We start from the raw sequence: 11,576 nt of genomic DNA, 5'->3' as shown, positions 1-11,576 counted from the left end.
TCGCCAACCGTCAAAATCTGCGTGAGCAAATGCATGCTCAGATCCCTCCAAATGCAGCTCTCTTCAGTAGTGACGAGGCACATTTTCTTCTTAGTGGGTGCGTGAATAAGCAAAACTTTCGCTACTGGGCTGAAAGTAACCTCCGAATTATTCATGAAAGTCCGCAACATTCTCCTAAAGTGACAGTGTGGTGTGCCATATCATAATTTGGCGTGGTAGGCCCTTAATTCTTTTTAGGAGGAAGGAGTGTCCGTGACAATGAATTCCACACGTTATGTTTCAATGTTGAAAAATTTTCTGCAACCCAGAATGGAGGAGATTGTTGAAGAACATGGACTGGAGGACTTGTGGTTCTAACAGGATGGGGCTACTGCTCACACAGCTCGAATTTTACTTGATGTTTTGAGAGAAATGTTTCCGGGACGCCTCATCTCTTTGAAGGGTGATGTCGAGTGGCCTGTGAGGACACCAGATTAGAGCATTTGTGACTACTTTCTTTAGCGATATCTGAAGGGAAATGTTTCCAAAAGTCGCCCTCACACCCTACCAGAGTTTAAACAGCGGATTATTGACGAAGTGAATGCCATACCCCGCGATATGTGTGCAAGAGCTGTTCAAAATTTCAGGGATCGTCAACAATAATGTATTGACGCTAACGGTCGCCATCTTGAGGACATTATTTTCAAAACTAAATGAATGTAAAATGGTATATTGTACTAATTTAGAAAATAAAAACGTTTTTTTCTCTATATATCCAGATATACTTTTTATTGCTCCTTAGTTCTGCCGCACTCTGTATAAGAAGAGCTAGGTATTCTCTTCTATAATATTACTACAGTTTTTGATATACGGTGGTTAGGCTCTTCTTACCGTTCAGTAGAAGCATTGTGAAAGTTCTACCCTGCGCTAGTGGAACTCTTTCGAGAGGCTTCTACAAATTTGCAGCGAAACTTTAAGCAGCTTGCAATATTTTCGGACATGCAAAATTTCACTAAGTGGAATTTTGTTTATGAAATGTCCATGATCCGAGATGTGCTGGAACCTCTAGATGTCCTTAGCCTGTTTCTACAAGAAAGGTCAGCATCCCTTTTGTATAGGCAATGAGCAAAATTAAAACAACTGTAGGTATACTGGAAGCATTGCAAGAAAAGGGTGGCATGTTCATGGTAGAATTACAACTTCAGTTTGAAGAAACTGCTCAGTTTTGTGGAGTCCCACTTGCAAAACCCTTAGACAGTTATCTTGAGAAGTACCAGCAAATAGATTACAATTCTGACAGGGTCTAGGAGATAACAAACGGTCTTGCTTTCCTAACGAAACCTTCAGTGGGGTCGAGGTTTTGCTACAATCCAAGTGACCAGAAGAATTGTCTGCAAGAATGTTATACGGCGACAAAGAAGTAATGGAAATTAAAAAAAATAATAAAATAAAATTTTCCTTTGACAATACAGCCAAAATTCTGCAGCATTCCGAGAGAACTTCCTAATATTGGACCAAATGTACAAAATCTTAACATGAATTCATTATTCATCTAGTTTATTCTGCATACTGTGTGAGACGCTTTTTCAGCTTAAACTTACAGCACACTGACGCTAGAAGTCGTTTATCTGTAAAAATCCTCGAATCTACCAGACATTACGGGACTTCTTTCAATGCAGAAAACTATGTCATCAGTTGGATAAAAAGTAGACATCATGCTGCTACCGACAAATCAACTGGGAAAAAGACGGTATCCGATTTAAACCACTCTTCTATTGCTTCACTATTCTAAAGTGAAGTACGGTGTGACAGTACTATTAATTCTACTGGTACTAAAACTTATTTATGGTATGAAGAATTACATTTAGTATCGTCTTTCCCCTTCTATTTAATAAAATTAGATTCAAGTGTATGTGCACCTATCACTGTTCTGCAAAATGTAAACTCAACTTTTGTAGTATTTATTGTTCGGGCGATGAATTTCGTCTTCAAATACCTAATAAGAATGGACTAAAGAATTACTTGTCATAACAAAAGTTTTACGTAGGAGTGTGACACTTGGTATGACAAGGTATGCAGGTTGCTTTGTAACTACAGGGCTTTTGCTGGATGCTGCACACTTGTCCTCAGCAGTAGGACGAAAAGTAGCAAGGCAAGTAACGAATGTGATCTCATCTGCCTAACCAAATTTTATCTAACGTCCCTACCAATATTTATCATAAAATTGTTTTTTTTTTTTTTTAAATAAAAAAGATGAACTTGGGAACTGGCTATGAAACTAGTACCATAATTGCAAAGTAGATAGGTTTAAAAATAACGTTAACCAACCTGACTTTATAGTTGTTCTGTTATACGGAACACAACCTTTCATAAATATTCCCCCCTTCTACAAAATCCACAAATAACTCACTGCCTTGCTATATTACAAACAAAAACGAGCCTGAAGCTATTTGACTTGGAACGCAGACTATTGCAACATACGGTATTCTGCAGTTGGTAACTCGGTTGTCGAGAGATGTTTCGGTAGTCGTTTCACTTGTGGCCACTACCAACTCACCGTTTGTTGATCTATAGTAGTATCACTCTGTGTGGGGGGGCCAAGAATTTGAGCAAGGGAGCCTGGCCCCCGTTGGCCCTCCCTTAGCTCCACCACTGTCAAGGACCTGGGCGCAATCTATTCTTCCCCTTCAAATTTATCATCCTACCCCCCAATTAATCATTCTCCCACGTTTTTTTTGTATATGTATGTAGTAAACAAAATATAAAAAATCAGGTATCATATAAAGTACCTTTTGTGTAGAGAGCAAGGTTGGATATTTAGTAATTTGCGTAGTTCGAAAGAAGACACAAGATGACAGCACACAAAATAAATTATTATTTTTGAGAAACTTGATTATAAGTTCAGAGAGTTTGAACAATATTTTCCAGAATCATATTTACTGTAAAAGATGTATTTAAACAGTTTACTCAAACTACAGATATTTCATAATACTTGCAATTTCTAAGCATCAAATTGCAATTAACCAATTGTAGGAAGTTACATTGGATGAATTGGGCTAGAACTAGGGTATATACACAATCACAACTCGACTCAGAATTGACAATCGATTATCGATTCAACGTCTGGGAACGATTATTAACGCTCTACGAGCATTTACCATCATTTTTGTTTTTGCTTAGGGAGGATTGTTCTGTTACAGACAATCGACATCCCCTTGCAGTCCGTATTGTTGACTCAAGTGGGAGCCCGTGGCCATCATCACATCGTCGTCTCCTCACCTATTTGTGGAGGGTCAGTGTTTGCACTGACCGACATCTCCGCGAGGACGTATTGTTGCCTCAAGTGAGAGCCACAGTGGGCTTCCTCTCCGCATCTACTTCGTACGATTGCCTTGAAACACTCAGTTTCCTCAACTTAATACACGGGCAACACTCCTTGAGTGACCCGTTTTTGCTATTGTAACTGTCTTCTGTTGTTTTCAACCATGCTTAAACTACCAGGAGTGTGTCGATCACCTTCTTCAAAACCTGAACCTAAAGAAAAACCTCATTTCACCGACCTCTCCCGCAAAACACGAACCTTATCAGGATCTTCTGAAAAATCAACAAGTTCCGAAAAACGAGCACGCTCAAGATCTCCAGTTTACACTTATCAGGTGCCAAATCAATCTTCTACGACAGACCAACTAACTGATATGGATTTAGAACATGTTCGTAATGAACCATCCGGATCTGCTTCTCTCAAACCTACCATTCATAATTTCCTGCTCACTAAATATGATACTAAATTTAGAACACCAAAACTTGTGTATTTTCAACTTCAAAAATATATGCCGAGAGCAGATATTGCTGACATAATCTTCACCCGGAATGGGATTATTCTCAAATCTCCAGACATCAACTTCCATACGAAACTTCGAAATAAGGCCTCTTTTGAAATTTTTGGCCCACAGGCTACTATGCAACGCCTTTCACCTTCCTCTAAAAAACAACCGCCTATTCCTCGGCGACCTCCACAACTATCAGTCGTCATACGAGGTGTACCTCCAGACTACACTGACGCAGAAATCGAAGACGAACTACGCTATGCTGGACATGAAATCTCAAAATGTATTCGAATTATCGGCCAAAATGGACCTACCTATATGGTACGAGTGCTCACCAATTCTAAAGACACCATCGATGACCTCCTTCTTTACGGTGCTTCCATCTATTGTAAAAGACATCGCGTAGAACCTTCTAAAACTCCAGCTCCTTTATCTGTACGCTGTGCACGTTGCCAAGAATACAATCAACATACCACTGCTCAATGCACCAAAACTCCTATCTGTGGATACTGCACTGGCAATCACAATACCAAATCCTGCCCCAACCTACAAGCCGCTCCTAAATGCAATACCTGCTCCGAAACTCACGCTACCTATTCCTACAAATGTAAGGCTAAACCGCAACCTCTACCAGATAAACCAAATTTAACTGTGTCTGTCCGTACAAACGACGAATCAACTCCTACCAATAACTCCATCAGAGACCCAATCACCATAGAAGACATGATACGATTTACTACCATCGTTCTTCAAAATGTTCATCCATTTCTTAGAGACCATATCCTACTACAAATCACAAACACTGCCAAGTCTCTTTTTAAAGTCCAGCTTCAAGCCACCTACTCAGGACCTCACGTACACTTCTCTTTCCACCCAATTGAACCTCAACATGATTTGGACTCTTAGATTTATGGTTTTCACTTTCTTGTTCTTAAATATTCGATCCGTCTTAAAACACAAACTCGTTTTCGAACAACTCCTACGTGAAGAACAAGTATGTGCCTTTGCGCTCAATGAAACATTTCTTCAGTTCACCATTCAAAATTCCTGGATATCAGTTATTTCGTTATAACTGTGCCAGAAATGTCCTCAGAGCGCAAGGCGGAACAGCAATAGGCTGCTACCGACATCTTCCTGTCCGCACTCATACTTTACCCCGCAATCTTCTCCAGCCTCTACCAGAACATAATCTTAATACAATCTACTTTAAATCCCTAATCATAACAGTAGCTACTATCTATGTTCGTCCAGGACATCCAATTCCCTATGACTTCTTTCATTACATCAACAATCACTTTCGCCATTATATCATTATGTCAGATATCAACTTCCATAGCCGGTCGAATCGAGAACGTATACACTTCATAAACTATGTCCAAAATTACCTGACAGCGGAAATCAAAGATCTTCCTTCTGCCTCAAGACCAATCAGCGATACAACCCCTGATGTCATCATAACCTCTACCACGCTCAATATCGCAAACATTCGTGTTCTCCCGCCTTTTGGCAGTGATCACGCTCCAATTTTGATCGATATCACCTCACCTATACAACCCACACGACAGCCTGAGCCTATCAAATACTATGACTATCAGCATGCTGACTGGAACGCTTACCAATCAGATATTACCAGAGTACTGCATTCCGTACCTGCTCCTACTTCTGAACAGGATCTTTACCATCTCACCGACAAAATTCAAGAGACAATCTTACAAGCAGCTCAAGATCATATACCTGTTAAGATGCGTTTCCCCCATAAACCACCTGTACCACCTCAATATCGTCAAATCATTACTGCATCACGACAAGCCTTTAGGGACTATCAACGAACTCGAAATCCTGACGCACTTCGCCTCCATCGCCAATGGAACAGAATGGTCTCTAATTATCTCTCTGCCTATAAGCGCCGACAGTGGACGCGAGCCTGTAATTCTCTTTCCATTAAATCCAATCCTACTCAATATTGGCAAAAATTCAAATTACTTACTGGAAAATTCCAAAGACCTACTTACCCTATCATGCTCAATACACATCCTCTTCATACCGATCTCGAGAAGGCAAATGCTTTCGCAACTTATTTTCAGCAAATATTCACTCCACCACCTCAACTGGTTAATAGACCAATTTATCGTCGCATAGCACGATTTTGATAGGCTCAGAAACCCACATAACCGATTTCTCCAACCTGACTGTACACATATTTTGGAACCTGATAATAACCTAACTTCTGAAATTCTTCCGGCAGATATCCAAGCGATCATCCATCGAAAACGCTCCACAGCTCCGGGCTTTGACTCTATCACGTATAAGCTCATCAAGGCGGCTCCCCCAGTACTTTTACAGCTCCTAGCATCTATCTACACCTTCATATTACGCACAGGCTTCTATCCACCTGATTGGAAAGTCTCCAAGGTCCTTCTCTTCATTAAGCCCGATAAACCAATTCATGATGTTTCCTCATATAGGCCCATCCAACTGACCTCTTGCCTTAGTAAAATTTTTGAAAAAATTCTTGTTACACGTCTCCATGCTCATCTCACAGATCGTAATCTCATTCCTAATCACCAAGCAGGCTTTCGCCCTGGCATTAGTCTGAATGACCAATTACTTCGCCTCAGTAACACTATCACCAATCATTATAATTCTTCTCACCCATCTTGTCTTCTACTGTTCGACCTAGAAAAAGCGTTTGATAGAGTATGGCATCAAGGGCTGCTTTATAAACTTCACAAATTTCACTTACCCACTAGCTATGTCCGCCTTATACATCCCTTCCTTGCCAATAGACTCGCATATATCCTCATAAATTCTACCACATCTCATCCTATATTCCTCCACACTGGAGTACCTCAAGGCTCTGTTCTCTCCCCGTTACTGTATATACTTTATGTGACAGATATGCCACCCTTACCGGCGAATATTCACTTATTTCAATATGCTGACGATACCGCTTTTTTGACTCTTGGAAAATCTATTCAACATATAAATCGCACTCTACAACCAGCCATAAATGCTTTTATCAACTGGTGCGACATATGGAAACTCTCCGTCAATGCCTCAAAAACCCAAACCCTCATTATTCAAAAACGTCCCTCCAAAATCCGTCGCAATCCTAATTTGCTACGTCTTTCAGTTCAAGGCACTCCCCTATTACCAACATCCCATGTTAAATATCTCGGAGTGATCTTCGATAGTAAACTGACTTGGAAGCCCCATTTACAGAAGATCCAAACTCAAGGCACTAAACGACTAGCTTTACTAAAAAGCATAGTAGGTACCTCATGGGGCCTCCATACACAAACTGTTCTTACAACATACAAATCGTTTCTCCGACCGGCACTCACTCATGGCCATACTGTATGGATATCTGCCCCACCACAACTATATCAGCGACTAGAAATCATTGAACGCCACGCTTTTCGACTAGCTTTTCGCATTCGCCTTCCGTCCCCTACTGCACTACTATACGAGAGAATTACCTTTCCTACCATTCTTCAACATCTCGAACAAACCCGCTCCAAGTACATCACCAAAGGCATTCAATCAGGTAATCCCCTTATTCTTGACGCCATTCATATAGACATTCTGCTAGACACACCTTCTCAATATCTTGATACCCCTCTTCAACATCTTCTAACAATGTACTCCAATACCCTTGATGACAACGATCCTACTAAACAAGATTTTGCCATCTACCACCCTGACCATCTATCACGGCACATCTATCCATCTTTGCACTAGTACTCATCATTGTGGTTCCAGAGGCTCATCTGTGCTCATTAGTTCTGAGTTGCCACAGAACAGAAGCTAACCCTGCATTTGTCTCTACTAACCATCTTCCCTTGGATGAACTCCTAGCTACAATTTCTCGCCGATTATAGATACCTAAATGATGCCCTCCATATTTGAAGAGTACGATATATGAAATGGATGTAATGAATAAATAAAGAAATAAAGAATATGTAAACCCAACTACCTCAATCAATGCAAACCCCAAAATAAAATGCACTGAAAATGAATAAATAAATAAATAAATAAAAAATAAATCACTTAGCCCTCACCTTCTCTCACCTATCCCTTAACTTTCCCTTCATCCCCTTCCCGAAGAAAGGGTGTACCCCTTGACCGGTTTAACCTTGTTAAAAAGAAAATAAATAAAAATAAAAAAATATGCACGATAGTTCGAAGTGTACTCTTCCGTGTACATTTTAAAATAGTTTTGTGTATAATTTTTAGAGGAGGAAGTAATGGGTGTTTTATACCCTTCCTTCGTCATTTAAATTCATGTTGATTATGAATTAGATATTACGGTGTTCAAATGTAATAACGCAGTTTTGAAGTAATTCATGTAAAGTCTACCCAAAGGTTAGAACACTCTTTCATTCCCTGTTTTCTCCATGAAAGAGACAATTATGTACGGTGAAGTAGTCTACTTATTACAGATACAGTTTTGGGCGCAGTTGGTTGTAGATCCATACTAGTGGTGGCTCCATAAGAGATAAGCTTGATCGATTTGATTTCATTTTCAGTTTCCAGTTCCATTCAGCAGCAAGGCTAGGACTATATGAGACGTTCACCTATAGCTTAACTTGTAATCCGAACCACATGAGTTAAGGCCAAAGGTGCGTACACTAATCCCTTAACCAGGAGCAAGCTCGGGAAGTCACATTGAGAACGGTGGCGGAACTGGAACTAGTCTGAGTCCTTCAGTAACCTTTGAATTTGAAGTTTTTCTTTAAATTCTTACGTGCCACAAATATTACAGAAAAGTAACCGTTTCCCATTGCATAAACAGTGTACATGTTACATAATTATGGACCTTCTTAAACATTTTACTCAGCACAAAAAAGAAGGAAATTCAGATATGAGAAACTGTTTGCATTGCCAACCCTGCTCAACATTCTTCGAGTTCCAATTTCTCAATTGTCTTCGGCGCGGGAGAATCCGGCTTTAATTTTCGAGGAAATTTCTTATGGTTTGCATGCCACGTTAAGCTGTAGGTCAATGTCTCATTTAGCCTTGGTGCTGAAAGAAATGCCAAACGCAATTCTATCAATTTCTCAATCGACCAGAGCAGAATGAAATATATTTTTAAAAAAATACTTACAATGTGTTACAGTTTCAAGGACCTAACGTCCTCTTCATCAGACACAAACACTCTGATGTCTGATGAAGAGGACGTTAGGTCCTTGAAACTGTAACACATTGTTAGTATAGTTTTTAATATATTTCATTCTGCTCTGGTCAGAACTGTGTTTTATTACTTTCTCAATCGATTTTGTAAAAATCATTTACAACATACACATTTATCACCAGAGTATTTTTAAACGGATAAGAAAAAGACTCGAAGTAATACTGGAGCTATACTTATCCACCTCATGCTAAAACGCAATTTCCCCAAATAAACCATTCTCCCATGCAAAAAAGTAATACAGAAGGCGCCCTCCCAAAATAACAAATTCCTAAACTAATTTCCATGCCAACTACATAGAGGAAAGTGGGTGAATAACGCGCAGGAGGGTAATAGCGCGCATCAAAGTTTCTCTATGATATCCCAGAGAGTAATATTTGTAATGGCAAATGACAGGTAGCGAACAAGGAGCGAAACAATATTACACGTAACAGTTGGCTTTGCGCTCCATAATAAAAGACAAGTGGGAAGGTGCTTATAATTTGAGCAGAGTCATTAAAACGTTGTGTTTTCAATGTGTTTCGAAGAAGAATGAAATTATGTTGGTAGCGTACATAGGATACTCCGTTCTTTTAAAATTTAAAAAGAAAACAACTACACGACAATATTACCATCTGCTATTTTTAATTATTTTTTTTTTTTGTGTGTGTGTGTGTGAAGATGCATATGGGATAATGGCGTGCAATGTATTTCATTAGTGCGCGGTCTCCCCCTCATTGTTTTTAGGGGGCAAATTATACCGGTACTTAAAATTTTCTTCCCCTGTTATTTTCGCAGATGCCTAGAAAGTACTTAAAGAAAGACAAACGTAAAAGCTCGACAGAAGAAGCATTGTGCAAATAGACTTGACAATAGTTTGTGTTAATGTTTGCAATATACTCTATTTCAAGTTTTACTTCAAGTATTTCATTCCAAGTATAGTATTTCAAGTTTATTGTCTTTGTTTTCAGTACTTCAAGTTTATAGTACGTAGTAGATGATTAAATACATAAACATATATTTGGTTTCTATGTTACATTGGATTATTTAATGTTAGAAAATTATCTGCGCACTATTACCCTACGGGGGTGGTGAATACCGCGCATTTGTCTCACTCACTTTCTCGCTGGTTTTTCGTGACGTAATACAGTTGATATAATAGCCTATACATACGTTTAAAGTTAAAGGATGCTCCTGAGTTCTTAGTTATTTTAATCCCAAAATGTCTGCGTAATTTGCGATTGAATCTTAAGTGTGCGGTATTCACCCAATTTCCTCGACCTGGTTAACTGTAACCTCCTCTCTCTACTTTTCAAACAGAATCAGTTTATAATTTCTTACGTCTCTCGCTAAAATTATGTCCTTTCAATCAAAGGATAAATGAAACGAAATGTTTCAGTTTATCATCTTCATAGTTAAGCCGTGTAGGATAAGGGGGGTAGCAATGATGAGAATTTATGAAATAGTGAAATGAAGAAAGTAGGAGAAAACGGTATAATCACTAGGAAACTCATGCACATGGTGTTTGTCCACCATAGAGCCTGCCTGGCGCTAACACTTACCGGACCACATACCCCATGCTTTCAACGGAAAGAGAATAAACTCTTTAATATGCCAATTAATTAGTTAAAATTGTTTTTTGTTTTACGTTATCTCTCACATTTAGCTCTCTTAAAATCATCACCATAGTATAATTAAAATTCGATTGTGCATTTTCAATGAAAAAATATTCTCTTTTCCAACAACAACAACAAAAAAAAAAATCATGGGCATAACCTACTCCCCGAAAGATGCTTTTCAACACTCCCGAGTCTATGTAGAATACGAACATTAGTCCAGATTGCTTAGATGAAAGAAAAAAGGAAAGAAAAAGAAAACTTCGAAAAAATTCCGAGGAAGTTGTTTTTGTGCAGATCTTATATGATATCCTCAATATATCCTGAAAGTTATCCTTGCCTTCAACCGTGAATTTTGTGTTTTAGGGGCTTAAAGGGCGAAATTTTAATTTCGTCTAAGAAAATAGTTATGAGGAAAATTGTAGTTTACAAAATTCTACACAGAAGATTCCTTTAGTCTTTTTTTCCGTAGAATCAACCTATTCTAGGATCATAGGCGCAAATTGACCTCAAAGTTGGGAGGGGGGACAGGCAAGACCGTTCCCATATTTTCTTTTTTTAACCGATGTTCAAAATATTTATGGAATTGAAAAACAATGCTGTGGAAATCAGGGGAAGCAGAGGAATGAATGCAACTTTGAAAACGCAGATAGTGATGCCCATTTTTATTGCAGTTTCGGATCCTACGAGGAAAAATAAATTTTATTTGAAACATCTTTCTCAATTCGTGATAAATGGCGCTCTAATAAGTGTGTAACGTTATTTATTCCGTTATAATCCCTGATTCCAAATATATATTGGTTATATGTATACTACGTAAGATTATGATGAAATCACATCTCGAGTGCACACTTTACAATATATATTTCGTACTATATATATCGAATTCGTCACATTGAAATAATATACATCCAATTCTAACAATATGTGTCTTGGTTCTATATATTTCTACCTTACCATATCAACCAGATAAACAAGTCATAG

The sequence above is a fragment of the Thermobia domestica genome, chromosome 14 (genome assembly GCF_964235325.1).
Source record: "Thermobia domestica chromosome 14, izTheDome1.hap1.1, whole genome shotgun sequence".
NCBI classification, from domain to species: domain Eukaryota; kingdom Metazoa; phylum Arthropoda; class Insecta; order Zygentoma; family Lepismatidae; genus Thermobia; species Thermobia domestica.
This window is presented reverse-complemented; position numbering follows the sequence as displayed.